Consider the following 15,522-nt stretch of genomic DNA (forward strand, 5'->3'; position numbering starts at 1 on the left):
GAGAAGTATATGACTTGGTATATGAGATTGCTTTGGCCTTGGGGTTTGAATAGGGGGAGAAGTAGTCAGTGGTAGCCATCCTTAACCAGATTATGCAATCTAACAAGTGGACCATCCATATTCGATAGGAAACCAACGAAGTCAACTGGTTGCCGAGCATGCACAAAACTGAATAGATTTTATTTCAGGGTTGAGTTGAATATATTTATTAATAATTTGGTCTCTGACCTTGTCAAAGTTTCATATTGAAGTTAAAAAAGTTGGGCAACGTTTTGTAAGCTCATTGTAGGATTGCATTAGCAAAAGTTCGAGAAGCGTGTGACATAGTCTTGGAGAACTTTGGTACAACATTAAAGATAATATATTTGGGTGCTACCTAGCAGTATGGAGTTGAGGCATTGATTTTGAAGAGGTTTCTAGCTTAAAGGGCACCTCACCTCAGTATTGACTTAACAAGCATAGAATGGGAAGAAAATTTTTGGGGTCATGAGGATAATCATTTGCTAGTGGGGCTCATGAATATTTTTAAGCCTTGACAAAAGTCAATTTCCGGAGCATGGACTTTGAAGAGTACATACAAGATCCAAATCCATCAAAGTGAGGAAGGAATGAAAGTCCATATTAATTTTGTAGAATCCGTTAATGCTTTTGTAGGAAATGTTACAGGGCATGAGAGAGCTAAGAATGTATGGTTACACTGCAAAATTCAAAGATAGGTTTGCAATATGCAACAAAGGAAGCTTTCGATAAAGGCTTTCAAAAGTGAACAAATGCGCTGAATATGGTATTGATGGGCCCACTATTTTTTTTGGTAGAGGGTAAGAGAAAAAATTTGATTCCAAAGTGAGGGTGGGATATGAAATAAGAAACCGCACAATCTCATGTTTTCTCTCTCTATCTCTACTTAAGAGAAAGTTGAGAATGAAGTCCCACATTGTGTAGATGGGTAAGACTAGCAACGACGACAAGACTCACAAAGGGTTGGGTTTGGCGGCTTCATGACGTTCAAGTCATCTACTGATTGTTAAAAGAGTAGAGCCAAATCGATACGAGCAAGAAAATTGACAATCAGATAACATTTTGATCTCATCTATCGATCGATAAGTCACATCACTTACTTCTCTGGCTACGAGGGGTTCAAAGAAGTTGAACTCTTTAAGTTTAACAAATGAGAGTAGTGACTTCATGTTGGGTGTGGAGCCTGATTATCTTTTGTATTCAAAGGTATTGCCACATTGGACCCTAGTTTGTAATGCCGCTCGTAAAATATTCGCTGCAGGGGGGGTCCAGGGAGGGGCGGCTGCGACCTTTAGGAGCCCCCCTTGGTGGGGGGATCGGGGAAGCACCCCTGAAGCTAAGAATAGATGTAAAATTGCCTTGTAAAATGTTGTAATTTTGTATTCAATCTGGGCCGTTCATTAGATAGAGATCTGACGGTAGAAGTTATGTTTAATTTAGGATTTTTTCCCCTGGAAGGCAACCCCTCGCTATATATGAGGGAATTGTATTGCGTCTATGTATATCTGTATTCTGAGTGAGGAAGAGAGAGGAGATTGAGAGTGAAGAGGGAATTACAACGGATCTATTGTAGGTTGTATCTCTTTAGTTTGCTGGATAATATAAAAATAAGGACTGGCTATTTCTCTGTGGACGTAGCCCAAATTGGGTGAACCACATATATCTGTGTCTCTCTTGTTTTATGCATTTTCTGTGTTTATATTTCTGTAATATTTTATGTGTTCCATTGCTCTGTAATATATAATTTTCTAACACTTCATATTTGAGAAAGTCTTACTTGGTACATGACGTCTTGAGGTAGAACATGGACTTTCATCTGATTTGTTAGACTAGGATAATGACTGGTGTTGGGATAGAAAGGTTATTTATGTCAATGTTGGTGTTTGTGATCATTCGAAGATAATGTTTATCCAAAAAAGCTATTGGTTGCGTATTATGTCTACTCATCCTGTGGCTTCTTACATCGTATAGCCAAACAAAGAACCCATTAATTTGTTGATTGAGAAAGGATGGCAGAAAATCTTCTTAGAATCTCCTAGTGTGCATGTGGTTCATTTCTTGAACTCGTGCGTTTTCTTTGGATTGTCTTCATTAGAATTCAATGTATTGAACCTTAAGCCTATATATTTGACTAGTGAAAAATATCTACTGAGTGGTGAAATACATGTTGATTCAAGTTCTTATCCCGAAGCAAATGAGTTGTCTGGAAGCATTATTGTAGACATATGGAAAAAGGAGGGTGCATTTGTAGATATGATCAATGATGTCAAACTTGTTTCAAGTACTAATGGACCAAGAAACATTGTTGTATATCAATACATTCACTGGTCCAATCTTGAAGATGAATTGGTCTTTGTTTCGAGAGATAAAAGGAATGTTAGTGCAATTTTTTTTGGAAAATGTCTTATTTTATCCAAGAAGTGAGAAAGTTGTTGTTAAAACTGATGGGTGCCAACCTGCTATTCCTGCTTTTATGGGGTGCCCAGGAAAGTAGATTCAGGGGTCAGTGTTTCCAACAATCCCATATGTTGACATTAAAATAATTTCTCAAAATGACAGTACCAATGGCCTTCTCAAAAAGGGTGACTTGGTTCTTCAAACTTTGAGAGGATCAGATGGTTCGTTTTTGGGTGGTCCTATGTATGATGATACTGAGTACTATGTTGAAGCTTCTAAGGGATATCATTTAAAATCACTCGTATAGTACCCCTTTTGAAGCTTAGTTGTATGCTCATCCAATTTAATCGAACACCCCACTTGACTAGCCAAACCATAAAGAATATATGATCATCAATATTCAACCTTTTGTGCACTCCCTACATTTTGGGTCCTTAGTAGAGGAATCACTGAATTTGCGTCAAACAACCATTGGATACAAAAACATCCTCTTCAATTGCATTACTTCAAACTACGACCATGTAAGTCTGGATTTTACTATTACTTTCAACGCTTTATAATCAAACTAGTGTAAATGAAGGTTGTATGTGGATAAAAAATAAAATAGTGTAAACACAGGTTGTCTTGTATGTGTATGCAGGGGCATACATGATAAAATATTTGAGAGTGAATGGGATACTGTTTCAAGAGCTTTCATGCTCTATCTTGAGACTCAATATGCAACGTGGAAGTAATTTGACTGTACTAGAAATGGACTCCTGTCCTGATAATGCATAAAATTTCTCTATGGACATATTGATTGAGATGATGGGGAGCTTTAAATCATTAAAGGAGATGGTCATATGTGTTGGGAGTTTTCTTAAACAAATATGTATCTTCTCAATTTGTTATTCGAGAGGCTTCCTAATCTCTAGCGTTTGTTAACGGGTGACAACTTTATCTGGGTAAGAACAAAATTTCTACTTTTTTTTTACATGTGTAGTGAACAAAATGTTTCAATGTTTAAGAATGTTTGCATTTGCTACCTAGTTGTCAAGGTATAGTATCAATTTTTTTTTTATACAAATCATATATTTATGTATCTTAGGTTGACTGTTACGGTTCATTATTATGTCTTGTTTGCAGATTCAGTTTATCCAATATATATGAAACAAAACCAAGTAACGACTTTGTTTCATATCTATTCCTTAATGCAAATCTACACTACATAAATTAAAAAATTTAACCTGCTATAATATGTGAAAAGACCATAAAATTCTTCCATGGTTTTTTTCCATGATGTTCATGATGAATATTTATGTCTTTTACCTCATAAATAAGTGTAGATTTGGCTTATTCTCGTTTTGAAATGCAATGCAGGAACTTGAAAAATATCGCATACTTGGACATGTCAGATCCCCACTCTCTCATCTCCGTACGATACAGGTTTACGTAGACATAGCTGAATTTGATGATAGGGAAAATAGTGTATGCTGGAACTTCGTTCCCCTGCTCTAGAGATGATGGAACTTCGTTTAACTAATGACTTGAATTATGATGATCAATGACATGTAAAGTTTTTGGAAGAAGTGATGTATATGAATAGAGTTTCAAACAAAGCAAGGATATTGGTATGAGAATCTTTTTTTTTAAATACAGGCTTCAAAATCTTTAAATCGTTGACTAGTAAAAAGGCTTTCTGGCTTCATTTTATTTTATTTTGTTTCTTTACGGAAGGGTATGACCAATGCAAGTTGTATGCTGATACGAGGATGAATTCTATTGTGGACACGGGGATGTGGAAACTAGTTGAATGACCTGATTAGTCTTGGGAAACATCAAGTATGGAAGTGGATGACAGTCTCATGGAGTGGGTATGCGACATTTTGCCCCATTTTCATTTTGTTTAATATTCATTGTTTGTGTTGGTTCCGACAACCAATTTTAATTGTTTATATTTTTTTCATTTATATCATTAACATTCCATGTTTCCTAGGCAAGGTAACATTTTTGGTTACTTTAGATGAGAAGCCTGTAGGATTAGGATGTTCCCAATAAGTTTTGAACATTTGTCCAATATGCCTTGTCGATTTTGGATTGTCATTGCAGGTTATTGTTTGAATTGTTATCTGGTTTGACATTTGATTGATAATGAAATGCCTTGCTTTTATAAATTTTTTGTATGTTAATTTTTAAAAGTATTCAAGAAATTTGTCTTTAGTAGCCAACCAGGTTTAAGGTTTGGGTTATGTATTTGGTTAAAATTTCCCAAGATTTATATCATATCTCAAGTGTCATGTTTGGGTTATTTATTTGGTCAAAATTTCCCAAGATTTATATCATATCTCAGCCTTTTGAAATTCATGTATTCATTCCATTCGAGTGTAACATATCACACCAAGGATGAGCCCTATTAAGCTCACCAACTCTATTACTACACTTCATGAATCATAATTCAAATGGACTCTAAATTTTATTATTTTCCTTGACTAAACAGTATTAAGAGAACTCCTCTCAGTCAAACTCAACCCCAAGTCATACTTGAAATTTTGACATGTGAATAACATTGGCTCGACAACAAGTTTGACACCCAAGTCCTTGCAAGTCAGACAAGACTGTCTGTTTAAAAAAAAATGATCATATCCTTAAATTGTTAGCCCTTGGACTCCCTCATTAAAGAGAAGATCATTCTATGATCTTGATAATTGGTCTATCAAAACGCTAATGGGGCGAAATATGAGTTAAGGAGTAGAGAAAGCAATTTTCCTTGACATTGCCTAGAATATTTTGAACTTTTGGGGGCACATCACGTGACACTACCATCACCACACCAACATTTTTTGGTAAAGTTCCACTACAAGAGGCATCCACTGATTCACATTCCTCAGCCCATGACCATAAAGATGATTCTTCCTGAACATTTTTCCTAGATGATGATAAGGATATATAGTCCTTATCATCATCAAGTATGAATTTTATTTCTTCACCTGTGCTCCACCTTCCCCCTCCCAATTTTAAATAAGCATCAGTTTCTCTTGCATGCTTCCCTCCGATTGAAAAGTTATACCCATACCTGACATCCTTGTCTTGATCTTGGTTCTTATGCTTCTTTGCTTCTTCTAAGATAAGAAATCAGAAAACCATTACCTCCCTACCACCATGAATAGATAAACCATTTTTCCTACACTGTCTTTCAAGCTCCACAAGAGGAATACTAAAAAATTCTCGAGCTACTTCTCCCTCTCCAATCACCAGAGAAACATCTTGATTTGAACCAGATCCATCTATTATGTCTGTAAGATTGGCTTCGGAACTATCAAGGTCCTTCAATGGTGGGGCATCTCCACATGTTGAATGAAAATTAGGGACACCTGAATTTGTAGACTGAAGAAAGGTAGCTCTCAGTCCATTCACATAAGCATCTGAAAAGAGAAACCAATTTGACCAAACCTGGAGAACTTTCATCACTCTCTCTTGCAAGGATGACATAATATGAATGTGAAAAAATTCTTAAAACGATCCACATAGTCATTACACTAATTATGATATATATTTTTTACGAGTAAAAATTACCAGCCGCCTTGCTAATTGATGACCAATAAGGTGCTTGATCTTCATACATGCTTTGTTTTCATCATTACTATCCTCAACATGTTTTATTATTTAGAGTGACATTTCGTGAATTGGCAGGCGTGTTTTCCCACATTTATGTTTTTATATCCCACACAATTGGAATCCTACTACATTTGGCCTCCTCTACTTCCCTAGGCTACATGTGTTAAAGAGAGTACAAAACACTAATGATATGTTCTTTTCCATAAGTTCTTCTCATTTTTTGGATGGATTATGTGGAAATTTTATTCATGCCAATTATGTGGTAGGAAACAATGTTCCATTATTCTTTTTTATCATCTCCTGTTTATAAGTTAGCATGCTTTTATTTTACTAGTTCATTATGCCTATGTCATGTAAAGGTCAAGTTGAGTGGGTTTTACATTTGATTTCCATTATAGTCAACAACTGAATATATATGTTTTCTGTTAGGTTGGATGATGGGATGACACACTTTGATTTCCACTAGTGCTCTCTTTTTCATATACTATCACAAGTGCACAAATACAAACTCACTTTTCTTTTTACCTGGATAAGAAAATGATGACAACTTTGTATTTTGTAGTGACAAGGATAACTATGTATTGGATCTAGACCTTGAGCCCTTCAATTCATCCTTTCCTTACCCAACACGACCATCTCCTATTGGTAATGGAGTTCAATTTTTGAACCAACATTTTTCTTCAATACTATTTCATGATAAAGAAAGCACACAATCATTGTTCGATTTCCTTCAAGCACACAAATACCAAAGCCATGACATTTTTCTTTCCTTGGTTAATATATTGTATCATTGTGTTTGATAGTTAATTCATTATTTTCTATGCAAATAAATCTCTATCAAATAGCATAGAAGGATGACTTGGCGGTTTTAGATATATATAATATGAATTAATTAAAAACTCACAGGGTTATTTCGATTCTCATCTTTCTATTTCACTTATTTAGAGAAAACTATATATTCAAATACCAAATCAACTCAAACCAAACTAAAATAGAGAATCCTAATTATGACTATGTTTCTCTCTCCATACCGTGTAATGAAATTATTTTTTTGAAGTATATTTGAATTTCACTGATAATAACCTAGATTTATATATTTCTTCTAGCACCAAATTGACATCATGGTAAAGATACGAATATCGCAGTAAATGACCTAAAGATGATTCAAATAATATCACCTTTACTCTGAGCACGTGGCAGAGTAATTTCTAAGGTGTGAAGTTTTATTAGAGGCATTGTTTGTTTGTTTGTTTTGGTTAGAAAAGGGTTTTCTCTTTCTTTTATGTGACTTTCGATTTATCATATCTAGAATGTTGAGAAATGGGAAAGAATAACGTCTAACATTTATCTTGCAGAAATTCATGATGGATGAAAGGATATAGAGTTTAACCAAGCTACAATCCAATTTGGTAAAGGAATAGGGGCATGTTAAAAAGTTACCTAAGAATACACCATATACATAGTATGAACATAAGTAATATATGCCTTTTTCTTTTGCAGATATGCTCTTTTTTCTATCCAAGATATCACAACAAGACAAATATTGATATTGTAGAAATTGTTAGAGGACCTCATTGAGGTAAATTTTTCTGATGTCCTACTTGATTGATACATTCTCATGATAGGAAGGCTTTAAATACGAATTAATATGTTCCCAAAACAAATTATATTCAAATTTTATACATATAAAAGATAAAAAAAAATGTCAATGCCTTCATTAGATTGTTACTTGACTCTGGTGTGGGTAGTTTACATGCAATGTGATTGGAAAAAGGATGGGGAGAAAATATAAAGATCGCGTCTTGGATATGATTCATTTGTTGTTGGAGATCCTTCAGGCACTTCAGCCATAGAATTTGGAAATTATTGTAGTAGGTATTCCTATGAATTTTAATGTTGTGATTCTTTCAACTCATGGTGATTTTGGGCAAGAAAATGTTTTAAGAATACCTAATAAGACATCGATGGATAGGTAAATAAATTTTTTATAATTGCAATGTCCATTCCATGATATCTTCTCTTTATTGTTTGATTGTATTTTGAACGTTTATTTTGATTTTGCTTTGTATTTTAACTATGAAATTGAAAATACTTAGTATTATGTCTGTTTAAACAACAACCAAAGCTTGAAGATGAAATTACTATTACACGATATTGATTGAAATCCTTTTAACTATTTTGTGTTGAAATATTTTCATGGCTATTAGAAAAGTTTACTTTCATGTTGTTATTTGAGCACATGTTGTTTATATACTTGACCAAGTTCAGATTATTTGTTTTCACAAGTTATTTACAACTTGAGCTTTTTAACATGTAACTTAGTTGGCATGATTGTGCCTAAGATTTCCCTGAAGGTTGAATACTAAGTTACTATGGTGTTCTTTTCTATGGTGATGTTTATTTGTTTATGTAGGTCAATTGGCCACATAGTGGCCACTATCTCTCAACTGAAGAAAACTTGTTCGGGTTTCTTGTTTTTATGGGGAAGAATGGCTTTAACATTGTTGATGTTGAGGTATATGTAATATAAATCATTTATAGTCTACTTTAGTTCATATTATAGTGCTCATCGTCTTTCATGTCTTACACCCTGCATTGTATCTTCTTTTGTTTTTAGAAAAGGAACTCGGTATTGATGGTTAACAACAGGATTTGAAGAAAGAGGAGAACACTAACACTGGAGCAACACATGCAAAAAGAGAGAGAAGAGAATTGGGCTAGTGATACCTTTAAAGCCAATATCTTGCATAAGACACACACATAGAGACTGATGTTCAAGTCTTCAGAGTTGGTGAATTCACCTGCAATGACTTTGAAGGACAATGATAATGTTTTGTCGTGATGAAACAACATTTCATGTGTAAATTGAAGTCCAACCAATTTGAAGTTGGAAACTCATATTGTAATACTTACCATTTCATATAATATAATTTATGTGGTTTAAATTATTTATAGTTTCACTTGATATTGTTTAGTATTTTAATTAACATATGCAATTTTGAATTTTCATATTAGATGAACCAGTGCACATTATATGACATTTTTTTAATATAGTCGCAAAATCATACTAATTAATTTATGTTGATTGATAATGAATACATAAAATCAATCTAAAACTACTAAATTAGTATTTTATATTGATTAATGATGAACAGAAATAAATGAATATACAACTAAATTAGTCATTTATAATGATTATTAATGAAAATAAATGAAATGAATATAAACTACTAAATTAGTCGTTTATATAATGAATATGAAACTACCAAAAAAGATATAAACGACTACTACAAATGATTAATTTTTCATTACAAATGGCAACTAAATTTTGCATATATATGACTATTAGTAACTAATTTATAGTATCATCTAACACAAAAAAATTTAGTCATATTTCTTTGGTCATTAATTAGTTTCAAATGACGACTAAAATTTGCATATATATGACTATTAGTAGCTAATTTACAATATCTTATAACACGATGAACAATTTGGTAATATTTATTTGGTCAATAATTGGTTTTCTCAGATGATCATATAGTACTATATTATGTTGTATATTTGGTCATTAATTGTGGAAATCAATGACTAAATAAAGGACTAAATTAATGACCAATTTTATGGCTAAATATACTACTAGACGATAAAATTGAGATAACCAATTAATGACTAAACTAAAAATGATAAAAAGTTGGTCGCGTTATATGTTAGGTCCCTATAGTACTAGTGTAAACCATTATTGTTATTAGTGTAACCCCCTTATTATATTGTTGTGCCCATGTAGTCCCCATATTGTTATTATTGTGTCCCATAGAAGCCCACTATTGTTATTGTTGTGCCCTTACATTATTATTATTATGTCAGCTCTAATTATATTATGACCCCTTAGACTCCTATATATAGAAAGGAGGTCTTGTCATTTGTATCATCCAAGAATTGTTCATTTTTGTAATGTAAAGGGGGTTGCCCCCATGAAGAGGCTAATTTCTAAGTCGTTGATCTATCTTTTCTATCTTTTTGTGACCTAGTTTCATAACATTTGGTATCAGAGCTTTGGATTCTAGGGTTTCGCTGCTCCAAACAGGTCATCATGGAATTTTCGCTATAACTTTGTTTTCTATGTTGTTTCAAACGCTAAAAAAACCCCATTTGAGACGACATCTCGTTGAACCTCTGGTTCAAATTTCAGATCTAGTCTCGCAACACCTTCTTTAGCCAATTGATAAATCTCAAACAAAAGGGTTCAATGGAAGATCACATTAAGAACTTACAAAAATTGAATATAAGGGTAAATGATATTCCAAAGAAGCAGAATATTGATGTCTTCATAGGGACTTTAAAGGATTACATTCAACATGAGGTTCGTCTTTGGGAACCTGATTCATTGAAGAAGGCATTCAGGCTGGAAAGCAAAATTATGGAAACAATAAATCCTACCACTCGCAATTATAAAGATGGAACTGTTATTGCTCCTAGCCTTTCACAACCTACAAGGTTTACACCACAACAATTGGAAGAAAAAGGAGAAAATTGGCTTTGTTACAGTTGTGATAGAAAATACACTAAATGTCATAAGCACGCTGAGAAGAAATTATTTTACATTGATTGTGAAGAGGAGGAAGAAAAGGATCAAGAAATGTCAAAAGAAGGGGATATACACCAGGAACCAACCCTAGAGAAAGAAGAAATGAATCCTACCATATCTTGTACTACATTGGCATGAATTACCACTCCTCAAACTCTCAAGATAGAAGGACATATCAAGAAGAAGAAGGTTAAAGTAGTGAATTATCCGGAAGAAAAGGATCAAGAAATGTCAAAAGAAAAGGATAATCACCAAGAACCAACCCCAAAGAAAGAAGAAATGAATTTGAACATGTCTTGTAATGCATTGGTGGGAATTACCACTCCTCAAACTCTCAAGATAAAAGGACATATCAAGAAGAAAAAGGTTCAAGTAGTGAAAGATCACATCGGGCATCAACAAAAAGTTCTCCAACTTTTAAAGGATGACCTTAGTTTGGTGCAGAATCGAATGAAACAACAAGCATATCAATATCACAATGAAAGAAGTTTTGATGTAGGTGACTGGGTATTTCTACGACTACAACCATACAAACAAATGTCCCCCAAGCAAGCTAAGAAAGATAATAAATTATCACCAAAGTATTATGGTCCATACAAGGTGTTGCAAAAGATTGGTACTATGGAATACCAATTGGAGCTTCCTTCATCTTCCCGAGTGCACCCACTTTCCCATGTTTCATGCTCAAAGAAGGTTATAGGTAATAAGATCCCAGTTCAAACAATATTTCTAGAACTTCACGAGGAAGGAAAAATCATATTGGAAGCGGAAGCAGTCAAAAAACAAGAAATCGATCACTACAGAATCGGTCAATTTTAGAGTATCTCATCAAGTGGAAGAACTTACCCGATAAAGATTCCACATGGGAGGATGAGAATTTTAAACAGAAGCATCTAGAACTACTCAAGCGTTGAGGATAACTCTTTTTGAAGGAGAGGGGCATGTTAGGTCCCTATAGTACTACTGTAACCCATTATTGTTATTAGTGTAACCCCCTTATTATATTTTTATGCCCATGTAGTCCCCATTTTGTTATTATTGTGTCCCATAGAAGCCCACTATTGTTATTGTTGTGCCCTTACATTATTATTGTTATGTCGGCTCTGATTATATTATAACCCCTTAGACTCCTATATATAGAAAGGAGGTCTTTTCATTTGTATCATCCAAGAATCGTTCTGTTAGTGTCAGTCTTTGCAGCCTTCCACCAGTGATCAAATATGCTCTTATAAAGTGGTCTTGGGGTGTCAAAGTCAAATTTTTGTCATTTCAGTGAGTCTTCAAGTAAAATTTGGTCACTAGGTATTAGGTCTAGGATTGTTTTCACTCCTTCCAAATTTTTCCAAGTATTGGTCCATGTCACCATTCGGCTGAGTGTACCATCATTCAAAGAGTTTTCATCATTATTTCAGGTTCCAATGGGTCATTTTACGCCCTGTTTGTGCTTCAGTTGTGCTTAGGTAGGGCTCATTTCCCTTTCCTAGGGTTTTAAAGGTAATTTTTCTTGGATGGTCAAATAATTAACAAAACTTGTATCTTGATGCTCATACACCTTCCCCTATCCTTAATATACCTTCTTAAACACTTCCCATCACTGATATCCCTCAAATTCATCATTTTCCCACAAACCCTAGCCTATTGCTACAATTTGACACTTTTCTAGGTTAGGCCTGTGTTTTTCCCTTTAGGACCCCTTCCCCTCACTCAATCCTTGAAATTCCACTTTCCCCTGCTTCCTAACACCCCTCCCTACTTCCCGAAATTTTCTCAAGAATTTAGAAGCCCCTCATCCCCTTCATTTCCCTTCACTTCTACAAATCCCATGTTCCACATATCGGGATAGGTTTTATTCAAATTATGTTTTTGAGCAAGAAAATATGTATTTGACAATAGTGAGAGAGGTATTTGTCCATAATTGATCCAAGAAGAAAATGTCCTTCATTTTTTACATAGGTGTCATGGTTTTGGAGACATGTCAAAACTACAAGTGTCACAAGAGAGTTGTTGCATTTCTGGAGTGACCTTGGGAAAATCACGTTGTATCCTAGCTGGAGTGTACAAATGACTTGCTTGATGAGTCAAATGATAACTAGACACAGAGAAATTTCCAATGAGATATCTTGAGCTCAATTTGGAGTTGAGAAAGACATCCAAAAGTTGACTGCAACAACACTCTGCATTTTGGAAGCCTCATTCTGCACATTTTGACCAGTCTTGGTAGATTGAGCTTTTGACAGGGAAAATGAGCTGCAAATTGAAAAATTCATGATGTTCTGGAAAGTAGACAGGAAGCGATTTCCAACTAGCTATCATGGGCTCAATTTGGACATCGGGAAGGTAGTTAAAAGTCTGCTTGAAGTGGCACTATGCTTAGGGAGATTGGCGCTACGTGTTTGGGGCAGTTGGAGGTGGCGTTGTGCGTTCAGGTCGGAACACTGCACGTAGGGATATTTTGGTGGTAGAGAAAACAACGGCGTTGCACTTTTAGAAGGGCACTGCGTGCTTGTATGAGGCACTACGTGTTGGGCCAACAAGCACCAAAAGACCTCCTACCACCCAAAAAACATCAAAATTGCCCTCCTTTCCCTCAAACAAGTAAGTTTTCTTCCCATACTACATTATTGGTTTGCAATCAAAGCTTTTAAGGATAATTTACCATGGCAATGTGAAACCCTAAATCCTTCCCTAGTTATGCCTAAAACCCTAACCCCAATTATTCCTCCCATCACCTATCACTAAAACTCTAAACCCTTTCCCTATATCACTCCATAACATTCACATCCCTTTATCCCTTATCCCATAAGGAATATTTCAATTACCCAAGCCCTTCTACCTCATTTTTTTTTATTCATACCCTCCCATTCATTTTCTATCCCACAAAATACCTCACAAGGTCACCTCCCCTTCCCTTATTCCTAATCACTCTTGCTGACCCACTTCATCCCTCTTTTAGGAGTGCACAACCTCAAAATTTGCAAACATGGATAGAGGAGACAGAGACTATGAGGAGGAGGAAAATACTGGAAGTGAAAGTTCAATAGATAGACCTAGGAATCAAAGAAAACCACACAAGGGAGGCAGAATTATAAGGGAAGAGCCATCAAACCTTAGAGAGTTGCAGGTCTCTCATTTGGCTATCACTTGTTTTAGGCATCTAGGGTGCTATGAGTTTTGTGAGCAGGTAAAGAGAGTTCAACACCATCCTGAACTCACCAATCTTTTTGTGGCCAATCTTCACAACAACAAAGTGACTCTTGCTGGGGTGACATTCACAGTTTCAACCTCCATCATTGCAGATGCAACCAGGATTCCAAATGTGGGAGAGAAATGGTATAAGGCACAGGATCTGGATGAACACTATTATGAGCCTTACATCAAACCTCGGTATAGAAATGAAGCAAAAAGGCTTTTTCCTTTCAGGTTCCTTGAAGACAGGTACAACCCCAGATGAAAATCATCATGAAATATTTCACTTGTGAGGGCAGATTTTCAGGCTTCTCATGCATTTTACCAGTGTGAGGATGTTGAACATCCCTTATTTCTTATTCAGGAATATTGAGAAGATGGCCTACTTTGTACAGAAAAAGCCATACCCCCAGCAGATGAGTAGTCTCTACCACTATTCCTTGATCAAGATGATTGTGCTTCATCATCTTAACCTCCTCAACATCTCCTGGGAGACATTCATTGCCCATGACATCTTCAGGGGTCCTCAAATTCCTCCACTAGTGTCTCAAGAATCAGGAGGACCTTCTAGCAGTACTCAGGTAAAGAAAGATGAGAAGGCCAAAGAGACTAAAGACATTGAGTTGTCTAAGACATACAAGACATACCAGAGGGGCACAAGAAAATTGTTTGCAGATGATAGGAACATGTTTGCTCCACTTGCTGTGGAAGGGACCTTGCCTTCTTCATCAACTCATAGGCAAATGCTTGCTCCACAGGGTGTGGAAGGGGATTTGCCTTCATCAACACAGTAGGTACAGGTGCAGTAGCTGCATAAAGGAAAAGGAAAGATGCTGGAGGAAAGTCTTGATGATGAGGAGGAAAGAGACTTTGATTTGACAGAGCATGATGAGCCAGAACAACATCATATTCCTCATGGCATAGAGACAATTGATTTGGGGGCTTAGGATGAAGCAACAAAAGAAAACATAATCATATAGGAGAAAGAGGCTCAAATCCAAGCATTGATGGACAATTTGGAGGGAGCCAAGTGTGTCATCAAATATATGGAACAAGAGAACAAGAAGCTGAGTGATAAGCAGGTCCTCATGGAGCTGGAACTTCTCAGGATAAAAGGACAAGGTGACAAGGGTAAATCAACAATGCAAGAGGAAGAAGCACTGGTCACTTTGACTCCAATTGAGAAGGAAATTGAGGGTGATAGAGAAATTTGGCTTGAAAGAGTCAATTTTCACTTAGAAAAGTTGTTGCAAAGGGCCAATAGGGACAACCAGATCATCAGGCACATGGCCTACCACTACAGGACCTAGAACAAAATTTGCAATATAAGGGTCAAACAGATGAAAGCAAGGCTAAGACGGGCTCTAAAAGGAAAAAAAGAGGAGGATAGGCTTAGGTTGCTTGCTGAAGCTTCCTTGGCTCATCAGGATGCTTGATGATGGTGCTTCTCACCAATTTTGATCAAGTTTGGAAGAATTTTTGTCTTTAGCAAATTTTGGAAATTTTAAACATAGGAAATTTGGCTCTATGCACAGCACCATTGGCGTTGCACTTTTCCTAGGGGCACCCAATGGCTTGCATTTTTGGATTCAGAGTGATGAGTACATGCACCCTATACATTTGCTATGTTTTTGGGGCAGAACTATTCCACCAAAAAGTCAAAAAACACCCCAAAAATGACCTTTTTGCCACTTTTTGGACACACAAAAGCAGTCTTGGGAGAATTAACTTTTGAGGGATCA

This window comes from Pinus tabuliformis, chromosome 4_1 (genome assembly GCF_031772625.1).
Source record: "Pinus tabuliformis cultivar Carrire ecotype Pingquan chromosome 4_1, CPIR1, whole genome shotgun sequence".
In the NCBI taxonomy this organism is placed as follows: domain Eukaryota; kingdom Viridiplantae; phylum Streptophyta; class Pinopsida; order Pinales; family Pinaceae; genus Pinus; species Pinus tabuliformis.